This window comes from Hemiscyllium ocellatum, chromosome 7 (genome assembly GCF_020745735.1).
Source record: "Hemiscyllium ocellatum isolate sHemOce1 chromosome 7, sHemOce1.pat.X.cur, whole genome shotgun sequence".
In the NCBI taxonomy this organism is placed as follows: domain Eukaryota; kingdom Metazoa; phylum Chordata; class Chondrichthyes; order Orectolobiformes; family Hemiscylliidae; genus Hemiscyllium; species Hemiscyllium ocellatum.
Window position 1 is genome coordinate 98,786,543 of NC_083407.1, and position 25,223 is coordinate 98,811,765.

At 43.5% G+C, this 25,223-nt stretch overlaps 1 protein-coding gene across 15 annotated transcripts in view; it reads right to left on the bottom strand.

The window, feature by feature from the left end:
- The window catches only part of LOC132817236 (poly(rC)-binding protein 3), a 147,131-nt gene extending 122,256 nt beyond the window's left edge, over window positions 1–24,875 (bottom strand). For 3 of the 15 annotated variants that reach the window (XM_060827563.1, XM_060827562.1, XM_060827561.1), the window contains exon 1: window positions 24,366–24,871. The gene's annotated coding sequence lies outside the window, so the exon portion shown is untranslated. Of the gene's footprint in view, window positions 1–24,365 lie in introns of all 15 variants that reach the window. The other 12 variants (XM_060827567.1, XM_060827569.1, XM_060827568.1 and 9 more) reach the window with 7 other exon arrangements.
- Window positions 24,876–25,223: the final 348 nt, after the last annotated feature.

Here is a 25,223-nt window from a genome sequence, read left to right on the forward strand (position 1 = left end):
AGCCTGGATTCAGTCAACACAAAACATCCCAGGTACAGCACCAAGTCAATCTGAAAATGAGGGACCATTCTAAAGACAGTCAAGCAATTTGACAACTGGATTAGACCACAGCTTGTGTCTGGCCACTTATCCATCTAAATATTGGGTGGACAATTAAAATAACAAAACAAGCACCTTCGGACTTCAAGAAATATTTTCCAAGTTTGTAATGGTATTTCCACCCCTCGAAACTTCAGCTTTGATGAGTCCGTCATCTAAGACCCAAAATATTAGCTTGTTCTCTCCGTGGATGCTGACACACTTCAGTCTCCAACATTTGTTGTTTTCAAGGGACAAATAGTATTACCTTGACTGAGGACCACTTCCAGGGAAACCAGGAAAGGAAATATTTGTTTACAAGATCACAATGATCAAGATGCAGTAACTATTAACTGAAAGTTGATGACATAGGTAGCTTGGTAGATTATCCATGCCATTTTTTATTCATGGAGAAAGTGAGGTCTGCAGATGTTGGAGATCAGAGCTGAAAATGTGTTGCTGGAAAAGCGCAGGTCAGGCAGCATCCAAGGAACAGGAAATTTGACGTTTCGGGCATAAGCCCTTCATCAGGGAAGATTGCCCAGATTCCTGATGAAGGGTTCATGCCCAAAACGTCGAATTTCCTGTTCCTTGGATGCTGCCTGACCTGCTGCGCTTTTCCAGCAACACATTTTCAGCTCTTTTTATTCATTACAAGATAAGATGAAACGACGACTAAAGTTAAATAGAAATCAATTAAAAGCCAGATACAACACCTGATTACAGCAAAGGGAAATAAGTGACAAATTACACAAAAAATTAAAGATTGAAATGAATATAGAAATTGAGATTAATAAGGAAACAGCAAAACTATTTGAAGACTAACTGATTGTGTACTATATTTGAAAACAATGCACCTAAAACTAAATTTACACTAAGTGATTTACAAACTATGCTTTGTACTATAGTTTGTGATGACGTGCTATTTATGCTTAGAAGCTTTTTGCAGGGTTTTTCCACAGCTAACCGAACACAAAACACTTCATAGGCAGGCACAACGGCTGCATCTAAAAATGGCTCCATGTCTGATATTGTAAGCTGTGAAAACAAAAGGACGCATTCAGCTACCATGAAAATGCCTTGGCTGTCAGAAGGGAGCTTCTAATTTGCTAAAACTGTATCATCGGCTTTTCCCTTGGGAATGTGACATTAATTGAAGGGTTGAAACTTCATCTTGCTTTTCAGGTATCATTTACAGAGGCCAAGAAATAAATGGAAAAGTAACTCAATGATAATCACATCTCTTTATACAGTACTGCTTCTAAGTGGGCTGTAACTATAGGAAGAACTGGATATCCTGGAACCAATTTGAACTCAAATCATTGCTTAAAATGCCAATTTCCAAGTAGGACACAGGCAGTTGTCAAACAATTTCAGCATCCAATCATTAATGAAAGGTAGGTGTTAAGAGGTAGAATAAAGAATGGCTAACAAAACCTGATAGTTGTGGCAGTGACAGTCAAATTGTTGATTCGCTAAATTCCAGCTTGTTCAGTAATGGCCTAATCATGAAGAAGTCTGCAGTACTTGTTGAGACTAGCCATAAAATGGCTTAAACCACAATCAACTCAATGTATTAATTGCTTGGAAGTGAGAAAATCAAATCAGACAATCCACTTTGCAATGACTTGGGAACTGAAACAGAACCTAAAAGGCACGCACAAAACAGGTGACCTTGACAAAGCCCTGCATGCAAAGATCTGTGAACTGGTCCCCTGCTTTGGGGAGCTATTCAAGTAACAGCCTCAAAACTTATACCCTACCAAAATGTTACACATCTACACATCATCCCGGAGGATGCCCTGTCTCAGTAGCAGGAGGGAGCCAAAAGATGGAGGGTAATGATTTTGAAAGAATGCAATGGGAGCAGAAATAGGTCCTGGGTCACACCAGAATTACACAAATTGCACAATAAAATCATTAAAGATTGAAATGTGTTTAAAATTGAGAGATCAAGAAAGAAACAGCAATACTATTTGAAGGCAGACTAATTCAGGGTACTTGAAAACATTGCACTTAAAACGAAGTTTATCAGCCATGTATTATATAGTTTGTAATGCCATAAATAAACAAGTAAACCTGATTAGCACTGTTACCATCTATCTTCCCTCAGCTAATGCATCAGTACACCTTCACATTGACCACAAAGAGTACACGAAACAGCACACTGCGGAAACCTGAGTCATGATTTGCAGACACTTGTAACTATTTGAGCCTGAAACCTTGAATCGGAATAGTCTGCATCTGACGAGGACGCCAAATATTGTATTTTTGACATTAAGTTTGTAAGAAACAAAACTTTCACCCCAAGTGGTACAATTATCCAGAATCCACCACAATGGGAATTCTCTAAATGAGAAACCATTTTTACTCATCAAGGTGACTTGTGTTACAGCACTTAAGCATTATTATGGAACTTGCATTTACAGGTTCTTACAATGTCCCAGATTTAAAATTAAATAGAAGAAAGTGAGGGTTGCAGATTTTGATAAGGTCTCCTCTACATTGGGGAGAGGCGACACCACGCCAACTTGCAGAATGTTTCAGAGAACATCTCTGGGACCCACATTAAACAACCCCTCCGCCCTGTGGCTGAACATTCCCACTCCGCCAAGGACATGCAAGTTCGAAGCCTCCTCCACTGCCAAACTCTAGCCACCCGACAGCTGGAGGAAGAACACCTCATGACCTTCCAACTTCAACGGATCAATGTGGATTTCACCTGTTTCCTCACTTCCCCTCCCCCCCCTCCACCTTACTCCAGATCCAACCTTCCAACTCTGCACTGCCCTCATGAACTGTCCTACCTGTCCAACTTCCTTCACACCTATCAGTTCCCTCAGCTCCTCCCTCCCTACTTATCTCTCAGACCCTTTGAGCCACCCCCTCATTCCTGATTCCTCATTCCATGCTCAAAACATCAACTGTTCTCTTCTTCAAACGCTGCCTGACCAGCTATGTTTTTCCAGTACCACACTCCTATACATTTAAGTTTATAATACAGCAGCTAAGAGGTTGCTCCTTTAATTGAAATTTTTAATCTATTGCAGTACATTAGTTAAAAAATTTGAGTTTCTAGAAAATTCATAGAAATTTTCACAGTAATTTTGCACAACATAAAGCAACACTGATGATTACTATGCTATCAACTGAAATATCCCCTACATGCACTATGTAAACTTCAGCATCAGATTACCAGGCACAGGGAGAACAAAAACAATGTCAATAGCCCTTCCAAGAAAATTTTACATCCACATGATCACCCATAAAGGCAATCATGATTCCAACAAACAGTGCACAAAAGAATTCCTCTTTCAACACTGAAATTAAAACAAAGCCTCAATTGTGGCCTCTTCCAAACAAATGCCTTCAAAGGGAAGACAGTAGTCTGGTGTCTTGCAATTAATTAACAAATCGATGCAAAGTAGGGCCTCACCCTGACATCCTCCAAATATTACAAGAAGATGGCATACGAGCAAGAAAAGACCGCAGCTATCAATACAAAGGGGAAAAAATCTGATTCTCCCAACTGCCAGCTTAGAGATTCACATTAAATTAGCTCAAGGTAGAAATGGATCTCCATCTGTTTCTACTCAATATTCAAGGTTCTTGACTTGCTAGATGTTGGCAATAAAAGAAAAACTGCAATATAGTTAACATCTAGCACAAATTAAAAATCAAGCAAAAAAATTTAATGATTACTCAATCTTGTGACTAACATAACAAAGAATACTGCTGCAGGTAAAACTGAGAAACCACCTTATTTTTTCAAAAACGGGGGTCTTGAGCTATTGCCTGCACACCATTCAATTACATGGCCAACATGTAAAGGAGCACTAACCACCAGGTCAAAGGTTCGCTAGATCAACAGAAAGCAACAATGAAGGACAGACTTGAAGGAAAAATACATAGATGGCCAATTAGCTTTTCTTCACCTTGCTGTAAAATAACATTCAAACAAGTTAAATAAAAATGAACATCCCATGAAAAGATTTTGATCCATTTGGATCACTGTTCTACCCTTAAAAACAAGTTAACTTTCTAACAATACCCAACATGCAAACTGAAAATAAGAGTTCATTCAGCTGCTTGAGCATCCAACACAGTATCCTGTTCCCACTTTCTCCACATACCCATTGATTCCTTGAGCCTCAAGAACTATACCCACTGTGCAATGTTCTGATATAGTCCAAAGTCAAGAGAAACATTTATGAAGGAAAAGGAAAGCAGCAATGAAAAAGGGTCGATACACAAGATCTGCACTGGAAAGTAGAACATGGCTAAATGATAGGTGGCAGTACCATGAGAAAATGAAAGTTAAAAAAAGATTTGAAGCACAGAATGAACCGACGCCTCAGGAACTGGGGGTAAACCAAATCCACCGTCAATGTGCTTCAAACAGTTAATGTATCTTTTGATTTTTCTGCAATATGCAGCCAGGGTCTCATTTTGACCCCATTTCTGCCATTTAAATGCGTCATTTAGAGCTGCACGGCTTTCCCCTTAAACATGCTCAACTACGAGCTCACCCAGCTTCAATGAAAGATTCACATGCAAAATGTTAACTTATTTGCTTTCATTATAGACTATTGTACCCATTTAAAACAAAATCAGGAATCGCAGCTGAAAATAGATTGTTGCATTCAATTATAGCTGCTTAATTTAACAGCAATCATCTACTTTTCTTGAATAAAGATTTTTATATTCACCAAAAGAACGTAAGAAATAGGAGAAAGACACTATTTGGCCAAAAATTCCCATTCTGCAATTCAACAATCGTGGGATGATCGCCATCTCAAATTTAGCTTGGATTGTTCTACCGTTAATGTGTCCCAGAGATCAAACATCTTAATGCCTAAAGATGGACAACCATTAAGTAATTTCTCACTTCATTCCAATGAGTGATCACTTCTCCCAAGGTTGATCCCATGATCTACATTGCCCAGCCATTGGGAAACTCTCAAATCAATCGCTTTTTGAATCTTATGTTCAGTGAGGCCACATCATGCTCTTCTGAATTCCAGAATCTAATCAAGCCAATTTGCAAATACATCACAGAACAATGGAAACCAGTGATCAATCAAATACATCCTCACTTTATAGTATCCAAGTCAGGTAAATGGTAATCCAGCTAGCAACAATTGAAATGGCAATAGAACAAGATTTGCTTGCTGACAAATCAGAAAGGTGTAATCCAACTTCAGATGTCAACTTGAAGTCAGAGCTTGTGAAAACAAAGCAAGGAATTAACTGGTTCCTATTTAAATGTTCAATGAATTCATCTATGAACGGAACATAGTACAACAGCAACAGTATATTTCCTACAGGCATTAAATATACATTAAGTGCCTGACTTCCAGATGGATAGGCTGCAGACATATTTAAATGTTGCAAGAGACAGATGCAATATTTTGAAACTCCAAAGTTTAAGCAGACTTTTACCACAATTGATCTACCATTATTTGTGCCAATTTTGGGAAAAACCTGATCACACACAGCAAAAGTCAATGAGAGAGCTGAGCTTCTAAAATGTATTAGCACTTCCATGCAGTTAGCATTTGAGATATTTGCAAATGTAAAAGAATTTAATTTTGCAAAAGTAACAGTCAAATTAAACAAAAAAGACTCCTTCCCAAAACCAAGTGTATGCCACCCTCCCAAATCCTTAAAAAGTGCATTAAACTCAGTAATTCCAATAATTTAATTAGCCTTCCATTGAAATGCTTAAACAATTCAGTTCACCCAAAGTCATTCATAAGTTGAACATTTCGCACATTTCTTACACCTTTGAAATTACAACTGCCAATGATCTGCATATTCATTAACTGAATCTTCTCGAAAATTTGGCTGACTTCTCATTCAGCTGTCCAGATGCTAAAACTCTGTAAAGCAAGTCAAATGTGGAAATCAAAAAGGGCCTTCACAGACTGTGGGCAAAGTTCACACCAGCCTGAAATTTCATTTCAGTTTTATCTGAACTTTTGCCTTCAGCCAATAACAGGCTTCCATATGGAACTTTATTCAAAAATTCTGCAAATGGCACTAAGCTACATCATTTGGTTTCCAGTTACCTGATAAATCAAACTGAGACAAAACAACCAATTTCTTCTCAAAGAGTAATAATTAACTGAATTCAATCATCCTGAAATGAGGTTAGATGTACTCGTGGTAGTATATTCAGTATTTGCATTTTGATTTTAGCAGCACAACTGACAAAGACCTAAAAGCACCACAGGAATTTATACAACTAACATGAATAGAATGACGACAAAAACCAAGAGGTCAAAAAGCATGGTGAATTACTTACAAGCTGAATGAAGATGCTTTCCAGTACGAAGGTCGAAAATCACGTATTCTAATAAGGATCTCAGTTTATCCCTAGCAATATTCACTGGTGCAAATGCCAATCTAGTGTTACTCATTTTGGAATTAGGTATGCAGCATAAAATGCCTACTGCATTTTAGGGCCTCATCAAATATTTTTCTTCAACTAAATATTACTTCACAGCTATCCATGTTATCTAATCGTGGTAAATGCCCTGCTTAAAAACAATTATGGACAGTTACACACTTCGAGTGCAAACGCATGAGCTCATTATGCTTCATGTTTACTCTACATAAGCTTGCGAAAATAATTAATGTTTTTATAATTTTTAACTAAAATACACAGTAGAGGGGTTTTAAAGTATAATGGTATTTATATAAAATTGCACAAATTAATCTTCCTTATAATGCATGAGGTACAGCAGATATGATGATTGAAGGTTACCATCTCCAATACAGAAAGCATCAGACAAAGCGCAGGGTCGTTATCTCCAGTATCCTGGTCAGTATTTATCCCTCAAAAACACAAAATCAGAACATCTAGTCACAATCACACTGTTTTTATTGCACAGCATATAATTCAACAATGACTACACTTCAAATGTATTTTGGGACATCTAGGTTGTGAAAGGCTGTATAAGATTAAAAGTAACCATCTTAAGTATCATGGTCGTGACACCTTTTCCACTTATCACTACAGAAATAGATTATATGTACTCCAATTAAGTCAACCTTCACTTCCTCTGTTGTCTCCAAGTATTTGCTATACTATGCCTACTGCTTCCTTCCCGGGTCCCTAGAAACTTTTGAGTTGAAATTTTTCAAGTGTTTATTAAATTTCAGAGCTCTAACATTGGCAGAATTTTGCATGCATCACCCCAGTCTTCCCCTGAATGGAATACACTTTTACAAAAGAACTTCAGATTGACTAAATTCCATTCCTACAACCTTCATGGCTGTTTCCAGTTAATGCTGATTTGGAACCATATCCTCATTCCTGCTCAGTCAGAAGTCTTGCAAAGCTCCAGACGCCACTCTGCACCACCGTAATTAAAAACTGGCATTAAATGCTGGGCTCTTGCAGTGCTGTAGTGTCCCTACCTCTAGGCCAAGAGACCCAGTTCATTCAGCATTAAAAAGGCACTGCTGGAAAAGGCTTGCAGCTGCTATAGTGAGTGGTTCTGTCCATTTATCTACTTACTGGACTTTTTGATCATTTCATGCCAGAACCTAGCTGAAGTGTTTTCCACAAAGTCAAACACAGGCACAATGTAACTCATAACCATAAGCAGAAACAAAGGTTATGCTCAATATCCTTCAACTGAGTGAATAAAAGAACACTGCATACCTCAAGGACTAAAGCAACAATCTGAAGTAAAAGATAATAAATGTAACAAAAGTATCCAGAGCAACAAACTGGTAAACATCACTCTGGCTATTATGCTCAAATAAACATAAGGGTATTGCATTTGAGCCATTTATATGAATAATTGATGATCAGCAAATCCTTATGGCTAATACCAGTTGTCATCCCGTTTCCCCCACCTCAGTCGAAGCAAAACGCTCAGCCAGTTTTACCTCCTCAGTTTTATTCTGGGCCCTGGAGGGAGAGAGAACCCATGTGCACAGAGATGAGTTCACAGTCTTCTCTGGAAGAACATTTTCTCAGTGAACTATATAATCACTTTACAGGGAAGAGCATCTAGATAAGGCAACATACGTATCAATTGGGTGACTGTTATAATCAACGAGTATCAACAGCAGAGACCAATCCTTTTACTATTATACAATGAATGTTCCTATCCTTGTTAACCGGATTCATACAATGGATACTTTTCCCCTTGTTAGCTGACCTTACAAGCCGAACGCTCCCAATATTGTTAAATGGCTCTAAATAAATGTTAACGCATTACCCTTGCCACCAGCACCCCATTGTTAATTGTACCTGATCTGAGTCATGCTCAGCTGAACCTCATTTCACAAAACTCAGAACTCGACTCTTTCCCTACCAACGTCTATCCTATACACATTCTCAATGATATCAGGAACCCATTCAAACGCTTTTAAAGTTATCAAATTTAATATAAATTTTAACTGCTATTTTTACTGGAAGAAATGCTGATGAGAACCCTTTTGAAAGAAAAGGTTCAATTCGAATTCAATTTTTGAAAAGCTTTTGATAGCAAAAACCAATTCTGAGCAATAACAGAGGCAAATGAGGGGTTGACTTAACCAATGTGCAAAACCCAAGAACAGCAATTGTGCTTTTTAAAAAAAAGTAAATTGAATAGAATAACAAAATTATGATTAGATTAGACTTACAGTGTGGAAACAGGCCCTTCGGCCCAACAAGTCCACACCGACCCGCCGAAGCGCAACCCACCCATTCCCCTACATTTACCCCTTGCCTAACACTACGGGCAATTTAGCACGGCCAATTCACCTGACCCGCACATCTTTGTGACTGTGGGAGGAAACCAGAGCACCCGGAGGAAACCCACGCAGACACGGGGAGAACGTGCAAACTCCACACAGTCAGTCGCCTGAGTCGGGAATTGAACCCGGGTCTACAGGCGCTGTGAGGCAGCAGTGCTAACCACTGTGCCACCGTGCCGCCCACGGGGCCTCAAAATATGAGGGGCCTCAAAATAGACAACTACACTTGTCAAGATCATGAGACAAACAGACTGTGTCAAGTTAGGCACCATAGCAGCCTGTAGATAATGAACAAGCCTCCAAGAAATAGCATAACTGAAGAGACGATTTTTCAGACATGAGCAGTGTAAAGTCTCAACGTTTTTCCAGATCAGATGGCTACAGTTGATCTGCATCATCGAAGCTTGACAAAATTTAGATACTTGCTCTAGCCATCAATTTCTAAATTATGACAGCCTGGCCACACAGCTGCTTTCTAGAAAATGGATTTTGGCTAAGAATAGGCCAAGCTCAAATAATCCACTTATACAAGTGACTAACTCCACAGAAGCAAGAAATGTGCTCTTCCAGTGGCCTACCAATAAGGCTATGATGCCACATCAGTCAGTAGGGACAGATTTGAAATGAGTGAGCGCTGCATTTTGTTTTATTCCAGCTATGGCCTTCATTCTTTAAGAATCCGATCTCTTAGATCAGTACAAGGCCTTCAATTCTCTACATTGTGCCAACTTTTCATTCTACTAAGATTAAGTCAACCTATATACCCTACACTTTATTATACAATTCTTCATTTGTGAGCCCATTTCCCTATATTCTTTTCATGGCATATGGGCACTGATAACGTCAGCATTTATTGCCCAAGTGCCCTGGAATTTCTATGTTATTTCAGATGTATAAACCTGGCTGAGCAAAAAGATCAGATTCCATTTCCTAAAGCACATTAATGAATCAGATGGGTTTTTACAACGACAGTTTCACGGACACCATCAGCAAGATTAAATCTGTAATTGAATTTTTCATTTGACCAGTCAGAACTTTCACTTGGGACTCCTGAATATTAGTGACATCACCAAGACAACAGCCTCTCAAATGCTGCAAATCATTGAGATGTACAGCATGGAAACAGACCCTTCGGTCCAACCCGTCCATGCCAACCAGATATCCCAACCCAATCCAGTCCCACCTGCCAGCACTTGGCCCATATCCCTCCAAATCCTTCCTATTCATATACCCATTCAAATGCCTCATGAATGTTACAATTGTACCAGCCTCCACCACATCCCCTGACAGCTCATTCCACACACGTACCACCCTTTGCATGAAAACGTCGCCCCATAGGTCTCTTTTATATCTTTCCCCTCACCCTAACCCTATGCCCTCTATTTCTGGACTCCCCGACCCTAGGGAAAAGATTTTGCCTATTTATCCAAACCATGCCCCTCAATTTTGTAAACCTCTATGAGGTCACCTCTCAGCCTCCGACACTCCAGGGAAAACAGCCCCAGCCTGTTCTGTCTCTCCCTATAGCTCAAATCCTCCAACCCTGGCAACATCCTTGTAAATTTTCTCTGAACCCTTTCAAGTTTCACAACATCTTTCCGATAGGAAGGAAACCAGAATTGCAAGCAATATCTCAAAAGTGGCCTAACCAATGTGCTGTACAGCCGCAACATGACCTCCCAACTCCTGTACTCAATACTCTGACCAATAAAGGAAAGCATACCAAACGCCTTCTTCACTATCCTATCTACCTGCAACTCCACTTTCAAGGAGCTACGAACATGCACTCCAAGGTCTCTTTGTTCAGCAATACTCCCTAGGACCTTACCATTAAGTGTATAAGTCCTGCTAAGATTTGTTTTCCCAAAATGCAGCACCTCGCATTTATCTGAATTAAACTCCATCTGCCACTTCTCAGCCCACTGGCCCATCTGGTCAAGATCCTGTTGTAATCGGAGGTAACCCTCTTTGATGTCCACTACACCTCCAATTTGATGTCATCTGCAAGCTTACTAACTGTACCTCTTCTGCTCGCATCCAAATCATTTATGGAAATGACAAAAAGTAGAGAACCCAGCACCAATCCTTGTGGCACTCCATTGGTCACAGGCCTCCAGTCTGAAAAACAACCCTCCACCACCACCCTCTGTCTTCTACCTTTGAGCCAGTTCTGTACCCAAATGCTAGTTCTCCCTGTATTCCCTGAGATCTAACATTGCTAATCAGTCTCCCATGGGGAGACTTGAACGCTTTACTGAAGTCCATATAAATCACATCTACTGCTCTGCCCTCATCAATCTTCTTTGTTACTTCTTCAAAAAACTCAATCAAGTTTGTGAGACATGATTTCCCACACACAAAGCCATGTTGACTACTCCTAATCAGTCCTTGCCTTTCGAAATAAGTATACATCCTGTCCCTCAGGATTCCCTCCAGCAACTTGCCCACCACCAAGATCAGGCTCACCAGTCTATAGTTCCCTGGCTGGTCTTTACCACCCTTCTTTAACAGTGGCACTAGATCTGCCAACCTCCAGTCTTCCAGCACCTCACCTCTGACTATGAAATCTCAGAAAACAACTTGCATCAAAGGTCAAGTTCAGGACTTGCGGGTTTATCTGATCCAGCTCCACACAATTTGAGACAGTTCAGCCAAAGATGGAATTTCTACTTTGATGTTTCCAGTCCTCTTCATCACCCATTTAGTCTAGCACATTAGTCTGAAAAGATTTGATCAATTTTTTTTGACTGAGAACATTCAACATATTTCCAACATTGGAAGGTAACATATGCTATACTATCTCACCTGATTTTCAAATAACACCATTCCAGCAATCTTGTATACTTATTTGCAGAATTTGGCTCACTGTTTGCACTTAGCTGTGGACAGTAGCATTACTGCTTAAAATAGCAATACCAAAAACATGCATTGCCTGAAAGGGAACAATGCAGCTAAGTGGTCAGATTGCTGTGATGGTTCGATCTGCATTTTGTAGTGAAACTAAGGGTACTATAGCATTTAATCTGCATTCAAGATCAATACACAACTGGTAACCTAGTGGACAAAATGCAGCTTGTGCAGTTAACTTACTCAGCTTTTTACTTTATTTCAAAGTAATGACAGTCAGATTGCTATCTGGGTCAATGGCCAAAATTTGATCAAAGTGGGAGATTTTAATGAACACCGTACGAGTTACCAAGGTAGACAATGGAGATATAGTGAAGAAACTCCAGCAGTAGAGGTCAGGCAAGCAAAAGCATGGCTGCCAACAGTGGAGTAATTAAAGATTGCAGACACTTCAACAGCTTGAGCAGCTGGAATTATAACAGACATCAAAATAAGAGGGATAGAACTCAAAAATTTCAAAAGCCAGGCATTGCCAGTTTGCAAGTCTGTGTAAATCAGCAAACATAACTGGTGGATGAACAAATCATGACACAAACTAAGATTCAGATAGCTATCTTGATAGAGTACAACTTTGTGTGGAGAATGATTGAGAGCTGACAATATTGGAAGTGTTAGTTGGGTAGATTGTCCGACAGAGCTGCTGCATTACCAAAAGCTATCAGAAAGTCAAAATGATAAAACCAGACACAGCTCTAGTTGTCACTTAGTGAATCTCCTCGGCAACACTGGCTCAAAAGAAAGGAGGGGGAATGTAACATGGAGGAAGATTGGAACTGCAGGTTAGGACAGCAGGTAAAATGGGAAAAAAATGTGGTCCAGTGAACCAGTGAGCAAAGGAAAGCAGCAAAAGTCTCAAGACTTGGGTGACAATATAGTCCATTAGTTGTTTGCACTTGAGTAGAGGATAAATACATCAAGGGGTGCTAGTTAAGAAACTGGTTTGTGAACAAAAGTTGGTATTATCTTTCATTCCAGAAAAAAATTGACTCATGAATAGCAATGGAGAATCCATGATCCTGACAAATTTGGTGATTAATTCTTAAACTAGCTGACTGCATTGCACATTCAAATCAATGTCCCTTGGTCTCAAGGGAGATAGGGATGTAGAACAATATCAGACAATTACTTGAGTAACAGACAGTTACTTTAATAAATAAAAGGACAAAAGGTGATGAAGCTGTGACTTAGCAGATCACTAGCTGCACAAATGACCAGAGTCAACAACTGACAGGGGCCTGAGGGAAACAAGTGTGGTTGGGTGGATTTTGTGAAATATGGATGGAAAGTGAAGCAGAAAAACAAATTGATCTCAATGATAGTAACCATGAACTCAGCTAGGCCATTCAAGATGGTCATAAAATGGGTTGGACAACTGATATATAGAAATTACATTTACTGTGGAATAATAAGTATTATTTAGTGCAAAGGAGAAGCAGAGAAAATATCAAAGAGAACTTTGGTATATAATCAGGTGAATGGACATATTTACAGCAGGACAGATCTTCATACCAATTTTAGCACTGCAAATAGATGAATAGAAAAACTATCATCCCTTATCTGTATTCCTGTCAGGACCACAATCTTAACGTTATCAATCACAAAGAGGACCAAAGCCTTGCTCACAGGGTTAAAAGAACATTCTAAGAAGAAAAATGGGGACAGAAAGCCAATCCAGTGCTGGAGGTAACTAGCACAATGCAAAAGGGGGATAGTGGGATTAGGTCCAACAGGTATGCTGAATGGGAAGGCGGAGTACAGAATGGGCCAAATGAAGGGTGAAAGGCATCAGAAAGGAGTTGGCACCATGACTGAAGGATTGGGGTTTAAAAAACAAAAGAGGGTCAAACAAACAGTATGGTGTAACCATGTGAATTGACACTGAGGAACTAAGAGGACCAAAACATCCAGACGACTCCAATGTGGGCAAGGGCAAGAAATTTTGAATTGGTGAGTGATTCAAAAACTATCACTTGTTCCTTCCAACAGGATGCCCGATATCTGCTGAGCTGCTATTCGTAGACTGTCATTCTTAGTCTGTACGCAAGGATACTATTGGTCATACCTTTTGGTGGCTAGTTTTCTGCATATCTGTCCAATATAACATTTGTTACAGTCCTTGCAGGGTATTTTGTAAATGCCATTCATTTTGCTGGTTGTTGGTATAGGATCCTTTACATTCAGGCTGTTTATTGGGTAAAAAGTGAGGTCTGCAGATGCTGGAGATCAGAGCTGAAAATGTGTTGCTGGTTAAAGCACAGCAGGTTAGGCAGCATCCAAGGAACAGGAAATTCGACGTTTCGGGCCAGAGCCCTTCATCAGGAATGAGGAGAGTGTGCCAGGCAGGCTAAGATAAAAGGTAGGGAGGAGGGACTTGGGGGAGGGGCGATGGAGATGCGATAGGTGGAAGGAGGTCAAGGTGAGGGTGATAGGCCGGAGTGGGGTGGGGCGGAGAGGTCAGGAAGGATATTGCAGGTTAGAAAGGCGGTGCTGGGTTCGAGGGAATCGACTGAGACAAGGTGGGGGGGTGGGGAAATGAGGAAACTGGAGAAATCTGAGTTCATCCCTTGTGGTTGGAGGGTTCCCAGGTGGAAGATGAGGCCCTCTACCTCCAACCGTCGTGTTATGTTCTGCCGACGGAGGAGTCCAAGGACCTGCATGTCCTCGGTGGAGTGGGAGGGAGAGTTAAAGTGTTGAGCCACGGGGTGGTTGGGTTGGTTGGTCAGGGCGTCCCAGAGGTGTTCCCTGAAGCGTTCCGCAAGTAGGCGGCCCGTCTCCCCAATATAGAGGGGGCCACATCGGGTGCAGCGGATGCAATAGATGGTGTGTGTGGAGGTGCAGGTGAATTTGTGGCGGATATAGAAGGATCCCTTGGGGCCTTGGAGAGAAGTAAGGGAGGAGGTGCGGGCGCAAGTTTTGCATTTCCTGCGGTTGCAGGGGAAGATGCCGGGAGCGGAGGTTGTGTTGGTGGGGTGTGTGGACCTGACGAGGGAGTCGCGAAGGGAGTGGTCTTTGCGCAATGCTGATAGGGGAGGGGAGGGAAATATATCCCTGGTGGTGGGGTTCGTTTAGAGGTGGCAGAAATGACGGCGGATGATACGCTGTATACGGAGGTTGGTGGGGTGGTAGGTGAGAACCGGTGGGGTTCTGTCTTGGTGGCGGTTGGAGGGGCAGGGCTCAAGGGCAGAGGAGATGTGGTGGAGGGCATCATCGATCACGTCTGGGGAGAATCTGCGGTCCTTGGAGGCGGCCATCTGGGCTGTACGGTATTGGAACTGGTCCTCCTGGGAGCAGATGCGACTGAGACGAAGGAATTGGGAATATGGGATGGCGTTTTTACAGGGGGCAGGGTGGGAGGAGGTGTAGTCCAGGTAGCTGTGGGAGTCAGTCGGTTTATAGTAGATGTCTGTGTTGAGTCAGTCGCCCAAGATAGAAATGGAAAGGTCTAGGAAGGGGAGGGTGGAGTCTGAGACAGTCCAGGTGAATTTGAGGTCGGGATGGAAGGTGTTAGTAAAGTTGATGAACTGTTCAACCTCCTCGAGGGAGCACGAGGCAGCGCCGATACAGTTATCGATGTAGCGGAGGAAAAGGTGGGGAGTGGTGCCAGTGTAGTTGCGGAAGATGGACTGTTCCACATATTCTAAGAGGAGACAGGCATAGCTGGGGCCCATGCGGGTGCCCATGGCAACTCCTTTAGTTTGGAGGAAGTGGGAGGATTGGAAAGAAGTTATTCAGGGTGAGGACCAGTTCAATTAGTCGAAGGAGGGGGTCAGTGGAAGGGTACTGGCTGGTGCAGCGGGAAAGGAAGAAGCGGAGGGCTTTGAGTCCTTCGCGATGGGGGATGGAGGTGTACAGGGACTGGATGTCCATCGTGAAGATAAGGCGTTGGGGACCGGGGAAGCGAAAATCATGGAGGTGGTGGAGGGCGTGGGTGGTGTCCCGAACGTAGGTGGGGAGTTCTTGGACTAAAGGGGACAGAACCGTGTCGAGGTACGCGGAGATGAGTTCGGTGGGGCAGGAGCAGGCTGAGACAATGGGTCGGCCGGGGCAGTCAGGTTTGTGGATTTTGGGCAGGAGGTAGAAATGGGCAGTGCGGGGTTGTGGGACTATGAGGTTGGAGGCGGTGGATGGGAGATGAGGTTATGGATGGTCTGGGAGATGATGGTTTGGTGGTGGGAGGTGGGGTCATGGTCAAGGGGGCAATAGGAGGAGGCGTCCGCGATCTGGCGTTTGGCCTCAGCGGTATAAAGGTCGGTGCGCCAAACTACTACCGCACCTCCCTTGTCTGCCGGTTTGATGGTGAGGTTGGGGTTATTATTGTTTATTGGGTACCCATTGTTCTTGAATAAGCTGTACAAGTACTTTTCTTCTGCCCCACGTAGTTCCTGGATGCTGCAGTGTTGTGGCCTATTTAAATAATGCCTGGTGCAGTTCCATTTGTGGGATTGTTTCTGGAAGTATCTGGTCTGTGTGTTGCTTTCCTGAAGACACTGGCCTGCAGTTCTCCAATTAACTGTTCATCCCACTGTGACATCAAGGAAGGCGTATGTATCTGCTGTTCTACTCCTCCTGTGATATTTACGCCAGTAAGGATGTTGTTGATAATGATATCGTAGGCTTCCTCGTTATTTTTTCTGTTTTATAATGACAAAGGTATCATCCACATCTCAGACCCAAAAAGTTTGGGTTGGATCATAGAGAGGGCTGTTCGTTCAAGTCTCCACATTACTGCTTCTGCTAAGAAGCCTGATGTTGGTGATCCACTGGGTGTTCCATTGTGTTTGTAGGTCTTTTCATTGAAGGTGAGTGGGTAGTGAGGCACAGGTCCACTAGCTTAAAAAAGTTGTCCTTGCTGAAGCAGCTGCCTGGTATACGTATTCTTGGTTCGTCCAGTAGTGCAGTCAGTGTTTCTTTGGCCAGTGATGTGAATAGGGCTGTCACATCAAAAGGAGACCATTATTTCTTCCTCTGCTATTTGGATCTCTGACGTTCAGGAATTCTTAGGTGGAGTGGTACGAGTCTTCTACTAGGTATTTCAGTTCTCAGTGGAGTTCCTTTGTTAGTCTGTATGCTGGTGTGCCAGGAAGTGAAATCATGGGTCTGAGGGGGTCCCCTGGTTTGTATACCTTAGGTAATTCATACAAGCAAGGTGTGTTTGATCCATCAGGTTTTTTTGGGGGGGGAGATCTGTCTTGTTAATTTCAGCTGATTTATGAAGCTTCTTCAATGTCCCTATGATACGGTTTTCTAGCTGTGGAGTCAGGTCTATCACTACCTGTTGAAAAGTGTCTGTATCTGCGAGGAGTGAGTTTACCTTTTCAATACACTGTGCTCGGTTTAGGATGATGGCCATGAGCCCTTTGTCTGTAGGTAGGATTACAATATTTGTCTTGAGTCCCTTTAGGGCTTTCCTCTCCTGTGTGTTGAGGGTGCTCCCTTTTTCCTGCTACATGGATGACACCTTTGTCATCACAAAACAGAACAAGTTGTGAAGGAAACTTACATCAACATCTTTACTGGCATAAATTTCACAACAAGAGAACAACAGACTCCCCTTCACAGTGGAACGAACAGTTAACGGAGAACTGCAGACCAGCATTTACAGGAAAGCCACACACACACACAGAGACCAGATACGTAACTACAGAAGCAATCATCCCAACACCCACAAAAGAGCTCCACCAGGACAGCATCCAAGAACTAGGAGTGGCAGAAGAATAGGTACCCAATAAACAGTCTGCCGATTCTTAAACAAACCCAAAGTAGACAACATGCCAGAAACTCAACCTGCTCACCCCAATCCAACTTTTCATCCTTGCAACGCACAGCCCTCCACTCCCTCCGTTCCAACCCCAGTCTCCATGAAACCAGTACAGGAGGGGGACGCATTGGTAGCTTGGCACACCAACTTCGACACCAGTGAAGCCAGGACCAACTTGCAGTCATCTCCTCCTACTGCCCCCTTGATCATGACTTCACCTTCCATCATTAAACCATCTCCCAAACCATCCACAACCTCATCTCAGGGGATCTCCCACCAACAGCCTCCAACCTCAGTCCTGGAACGCCACACCGCCACGTTCTACCTCCCACCTAAAATTCACAAACCTGGCTGCCCTGGTCAACTTATCGTCTCAGCTTGCTCCTGCCCCACCAAACCCCTCTACATATCTTGACACCATCCTGTCCAGGAACTCCCCACATGACTTTCGTTTCCCAGCCCCCCAACACCTTATCTTCACCATGGGTCCTAGCTATTCCTGCCTTGGTCAGCTACGTGAAACCAATCACCTTCTGCAATTACACCGGCACTATTCCCTACCTTTTCCTCTACTACATTGATGACTATCTGCACCACCTCATGCTCCCCAAAAAGGAGGCTGAACAGTTCATCTACTTCACAATTACCTTCCACCCAAAGTTCACCTGGACCATCTTGGACACCTCCCTTCCCTTCCTGGACTTCTCCATCTCCATTTTCAGCAACCAACTTAACACAGCCATCTATTACAAACCCACCAAGTCCCACAGCTACCTGGACTACAGCTCCTCTCACCCCGCATCCTGTAAAAACACTATCCCTTATTCCCAATTCTTTCACCTCTGCTGCATCTGCTCCCAGGAGGACCAATTCCACCATAGAATATCCCTCCAATTGCAACAAGGACAGAACCATCCAGTCCTCACCTTCCACCCCACCAACCCCCCCAGACATCACATCATCTTACATAACTAAGAAACAGACCCGTCCCCACACCTATCTGCATTCCACAGAGACCATTCCCTCTGCAACTCCCTTGTTAGGTGCATGCCCCTTACCAACCCATCCTCCACTTCTGGCACCGTCCCCTGCCACTGCAAGGGAAAAACCAACACCCACACCTCCCCCTCAACTCTGTCCAAGGCTCTAAGAACCTTTCCACATCAGAAAATTTACCTGGACTTCCACACATCCACTGTGTCCGTTACTCTTGATATGGTCTCCTCTAAATTGGGGAGAGAGGATGCCAACTTGCAGAAAGTTCGGAGAATATCTCTGGGACACACGAACTAAACACCCATCCCACCCTGTAACCAAACATTTTAACTCACTCCCACTCCTCCAAGGAGATGCAAATCCTGGTCCTCCTCCACTGCCAAATTCTAGCCACCCTGCACCTGGAGGAAGAATGCCTCATCTTCTGCCTTGGGACTCTCCAACCACATGGGATCAATGCCGATTTCACCAGTTTCCCAACTTCCCCTGCCCCCACCTTATTCCAGATCCAACCTTCCAACTCAGCACTGCCCTTTTGAACTGTCCAACCTATGTTCCTTCCCACCTATCCACCCCACCCTCCTTTCTGACCTATTGCATTCCCAGAAACCTAGTTCAAAATCGGTCAAAGTACTATATATTATTTTTGTATACACATCTGAATCAATGCAGTCAGGAAAGATAGGGAATAAACCCAGCAAGTATAGGACAACCCAATTTAACAAGAGAAATAATAACAAAACTAAGTCACTTAGACAAGTGTAGACTAAAGCAAGCCATGGACATGAGGAGGATACATTCTGTTTAATGAACTTGATTGACTGTTTAGAAGAAATAACAGGTTGCAAACTATAGGAAATTGATGAGGGCAAAGCTGTTGAAGTACTATATATGGATTTTCAAGCAGGATTTTATGAAGTGCAGGACAAATGCATGAGCAAAGTTGATTTGCAGCATATGGACAGAAGCAACATATAGGGTAGATACAAAATTGTGCAGGGGACAAACAGTCGAGGCAACTAGAATTTTTTGGACTGAAGCAAACTTTAGAAGGTGTCATTCAAAAATCTGTTAGTAGCCTTGGTCTTGTTGATACATCAGGTCCTAGTCTTGGTTTTACAAAAGCACAAAACACTGTGACATGTTTGGTAGAATTCGAAAGGGACTGCAGATTACAGACTGGAGACCTGTGACCAGCAGTGTTCCACAAGGAACTGAGCTGGGTCCGCTTTTGTTATTTATACAAATGATTTAGATGAGACTGTAGAAGGCATGGTTAGTACATTTGTAGATGATGCCAAAATTGGTGTAGTGAACAGGAAAGATGATCTAAAAATACAAAGATATCGTGAATCACTGGGTCAATGGGCTGTGGAGTGGCAGATGCAAGTTTAATTTGGATAAAACTGAGGATATTCCACTTTGGCAAAACCAAGGCCAAGTTAAAAGCAGTGCGTTGGAGAATAGACACACCTAGGGGTTTGGGTACGTAGTTATTTGTTAGTAGCACATATAGATAGTGGTTAAGAAAGATCTAGCACAATTGCCTTCATTCCTCAGAGTGGAGCAAAGGAGTCGGCATGTTATGTTGAGGTTGTACAGACATTGGTGAGGGTTATTCTAGAGAATAGTGTCCAGTTCTGCTCACCCAGTAATAAGATATTAAACTGGTAGGAGTTTAGAATAGATTTCCCACAATATTGCCAGGAATAGAGGGTTTGAGTTATAAGGAGAGGGTGGATAGGCTGTGATGTTTTCCCACTGGCCTGTAGAAAGTTGAAGAGTGACCTTAGAAGTTTACTAAATCATGTTAGGTATAGATAAGGTGAATGGCAGGGTGGGGTCATTTCCTTAGGGTATGGCATTTCAAGACTAGGGTGCATATTTTTCAGGTGAGAGGAGAAAAGTTTTAAAAAGGGGCAATTATTTTTTGAAAAAGGAATGGTTCATGTGTGGAATGAACTTGAGTTGGTGGTGTGGGTATAGTTACAACATTTAAACAGACAGTTGGATAAGTTCACAAAGAAGAAATTTGAGGGCTATGTGCCAAGCACAGGCAGGTCTAACTATTGAATTGAATTTATTGTCACGTGCACCAAGGCACAGTGAAAAGCTTTGCCTTGCAAACAATACAGGTAGATCAGAGGTAAGTAGCACAGATAGTAAATAATAGGTAAACAGAGGAAAAAAACAAAAATAAAACACAGGAACATGCAAATGTTCGAGTTTGAGTGTCCACTCAGTATTCTAACAACATTAGAATAGAAACTGTTGTGAAACCAGCTGGTGTGCATTCAGGCTTCTGTACCTTCTCCGCGATGGTAGAGGTTATGGAAAAGCATTGCCAGGGTGGGATGGATCTTTAGGAATGCTGCCTTTCCTTGACAGTGGGCCTGGCAGACAGATTCTATAAGAGAGACTGACCTTTGATTGTCCGGGCTGAGGTCACCACCCTCTGTACCCGTCTCCGATCTTGAATGGTACAGTTACCATACCAAGTAATGATACATCCAGACAGAATACTCTTGAAGGCGTACCTATAAACATTGGCATGGGTATTCGTCATCATGCCAAATTTCCGCAGCTGCCTGAGGAAGAGACATTGTTACGCCTTTGTAATCAGTGCGCCCACATGAAGAGTCCAAGAAAGCCTGTTGTGGATGATCACTCCCATGTGCTTGACACACTCCACTCATTCCACCTCTGTGTTGTTAACGTATAGGGGGGCATGAGTAATATCCTGCCAGAAGTCAATAACTGGTTCCTTGGTTTTGCTGGCATTAAGAGCTAGGTTGTTCTCAGTGCACCATTTTTCCAGGTCTTCCATCTCCCTGTTTCATCTCCATCTGAGATTTGACCAACTATAGTGGTGTCATCAGCGAACTTGTAAATGGCATTAATCTGGAATTTGCCGACACAGTCAGGAGTATACAGTGAGTACATAGCAGGGGGCTGAGTACGCACCCTGGGGGGAGGGGTGCTGCTCCAGAGTTGAGTGTTAGTTACGACGAAATATTGTCCCCAAGCTTCACTGATTGTGGCCTGTGGGTCAGGAAACTCTATCCAGTTGCAGACAGTGGGGCTTAGTCTGAGATCACTAAGTTTAGTGATCAGTCTCGAGGAGATAGTAGTGTTGAAGGCTGAACAGTAGTCAATGAGTAGGATTCTTACATAGCCGTTCTTGATGTCAAGATGTTCTAGGGAGGAGTGAGGGGCAAGTGATATGGCATCTAACATGGATCTATTGGTCCATTAGGCAAATTGGAGTAGTCAAGAGTAGTGGGGAGGCTGAAGTTGATTAATGCCATGACCTGCATTTCAAAGCAATTCATGACCACAAAAATTAGTGCCATTGGGTGGTAGTCATTGAAACATGCTGCATGAGCCTTCTTAGGCACAGGGATGATATTGGCCCTCTTGAAACAGGCAAAGACAGTGGCCTGCTGCAGGGATAGCTTGAAGATGTCCGAGAAGACCTCTGCCAATTGATCTGCTAATGCTCCGAGTGCATAGCCTGGTACTGTCTGGTCCCATCGCTTTCCTTGGGTTAGTTTAAGATTATGATTGGCACAGACTGAAATGTCTGTTTCTGTGCAGGATGACTATGATTCTAGTAGAGGGATCTGGAGTTGTGTAAATAAAACATTGAAGGTGACAGAGTAAATTGACAGTGCAGTTAGGTGGTGTACCAGATCCTGCGTTTCACATATACGGAGAAATATAATGGTATGGAAGTTTACGCAAACCTTTAAAAATCAGCTTCAGTTTCAACTAGGGCACTCTATCCAGATCTGAGTCTCTAAAAATAGGAAAGATTTAAATGCATTGGAAAATGGTACTTAAAGAACAGTTCCAGAAATGAGGGGCTTGTTCTCATGACAGTGGCGACAGTCTGAAGAGTCAAAAGAAATGAATAATAGAAAGGTCAAGAACCAGAGGACACCAGTTTCCTATGATTGGCAAAAAAACCCAAAGACAACATGAAGAAAACCTCCTTACATAGCGACATGTAAGATTCTGGTATACACTGCCTGAAACCATGGTGGAGACAGATTCAATGTACAAACTTTGGAGAAAACCTGCAGGATAATGAAAAGATGGGGCAAAGTGGATAAAAGTACTTAAATTGCTCTTTCAGAAGCAACACTCAACTGACCAAATGGCCTATGGTACAATCATACCACAATTCGATGAATTCTGGCCTCTTATCTGGCATGAACAGAATGTCAGCTGACACCAAAAGTCTGATGGTAAATGCCAATTGTGCACATAAACATAATTGCATTTTTTTAAAATACTTAATCAATGTTGAGAGAAATGGTTAGTGAATTAACAAAAAAGGTACATTAACAGCTAAACAACCTACCCAAGCTCCCACAATCAAATTTCAGCACAAACATAGATCCAGTCTTCAAAAAAAAAGGCCAATATGAAGATGGAAAATTAAAAGTTAACTTTAAAAGTTGAGAACTTGTCTTTTTTTTTTAAAATGGTCACAACCATGCCAGTAAGATTTCAAACTAACTGAACATTTGGTTTGTCAGTGCTACAAAAACATTTCCAAAGCATACAATGCTTATTGAAAAAGAAGTCCACTTGGTATTTGGATGCAAGGGGCATTCAATCATAAGGAAGAGACTATGTAAACTACCTCAAGCAAGCAGCAACACAGCCAGGATTTGCTCAACATTTCAAACACAGCCCACTTGGCACTATGAAGCATCAATTGGCCAGACAAACAGAAGAGACACAAGGTGACTGCAATTTTCAGTAAACATTTACTAACTAGAGTGATGTAGATTATAAATACATCATATAGTCTGTTATAAGATTTAGTTTTCCTTGCCAAAACAGCTCAAATAAACAAACAACCAAACTGAATTTTTACTTTTAGGGCTTAATGAAGAACCAAAATTAAAATTCCTGTTCCTACTAGGTTGGAGTCATTGACTCTCAAAGCACTGATCAAATTATAACTATAAATCATATGCATGAATTGTACCCTTGCATACAGCCAAACGTTATTAAACCAGTATTCATGCACCCAAATGTTAGAGGAGAATCAAGTCTAACATAAAACATCTAATTTAACAAACTATTAGGACTTCAGGAGAAAGCCTTGAAGCAGCCACGTAAAAATGGAAACTTCTATATCATTCGTGAGAAGGATCACTTGTAGCACACTGGTAGCGACCCTACCTAAAAACTAGGAGGCCCAGGTGCATAATGCTGAACTGAGTTGGACAAAGCTAAAAACCACAACACATGGATATAGTCCAACAGGTTTATTTGGAAACACTAGCTTTTGGGGCAGCGAAAGCTAGTGCTTCCGAATAAACCTGTTGGACTACAACCTGGTGTGGTGCGATTAAGAAAGAAAGCCAGGTGCATAACATTTCTGAACAGGGTGGCTAAAGTAAAATATTTGCAAGGCGAAAGACTGGCTGGCAGACAGCACCGCACTCGTGTGCAGGGAGGGGCTGGCCTGTGCACAGATGGCCCGGAGGTGTCAGCTGGGCGACAGCACCTGCACAGGAGTGGGCCACACGGCCCAAGGGGACGCCCTGCTGGGCAACCCACATGGCCCGGCAGCTTGAGGGAGGGAGGGAGGGAGGGCACACAAAGGCACACCCCCCCCCCTAAAAACCCTTGACCACACCACGCCACAGAGTCTTGAGGCGCACCGGGAAACCACACCCAGGAGCACGGCGCAGGCCGCCGGAGAAAAAGAGAAGCTGTACTTTTCCTGGGGGGAAAAAAACACACAAAATGCATAGCCAACAAATACCAGGCAAGGAGGGGGGGGGGGGGGGGGGGGGGAGAGAGATGGTGTGGGGGAGAGGAGGAGGTATCTACTGAAACTCACCAGGTCCGGGAGTCCAGGGCAAACCGGGCCGGAGCTCTGCCAGGAACACGGGAAGAGGAGAAGCGGGGACAAAGTGAGGGTCCAGTGGGTGGCCCCACGCCGGGGAAACCGGTCTGAGGAACAGGAGGGGATGGGGGGAGGGGGTGGAGGGGACAAGGGGCGGTAAGATGGGGGGTGGGAATCGCTCGGCGGGAACAATAGTCGGCGTCCCTTCGGGGCAACGACGGCCAGACCGAGAGATCACTACAGGAGAGAGAGGTGAAGGAGGAGGGGGGGGGGTGGGAAAGAGAGGGAAAAGGGGGTGGACCAGGGGGGTAAAAGGGGGAGGATGGGGGGGGTCAGGGGTAAATAGGAAAGGTGCAGTGAGGGGAGGGGAAAGGGGGGAAGCCGCTAACCGCCCTCCAGCTGCCGCTCCAGTTGCCGCCTCTCGGACTGAGCGCCAGACGTACTAACCGCTGCACGGGCCTGACTGCGCGAGTCCCAACCGCCGCCGCCCCGCCTTCGGCCAATCGCAGCGGCGCGTCCGCGCAGCCCGGCGCCGCCAATCACCACCACCGCCCCGCCCTCGACCAATCACGGCCGCCTGACCGCACGCCCGGCCCCGCCAATCGCCGCCGCGGCTGTTTGTTCAACCAATCGCAATAGCGGGTCGCTTGCTTCTCCTCCCCTCCCCCCCCCCGGCGCAGCTGTAAACCTCCATTCCATTCAGAACAACCGATGGCGTCCGCGGCGGGGACCAATCGGCAGCTTGATTTTCCCGCGTGACCGGGCCGATCCGCCAATCGCGAGTGCGACCGTGCGCAGCCGCACGATGCCGACTGCGGGCGAAATGGCGGATGTCGCACGCTGAAGGTCTCC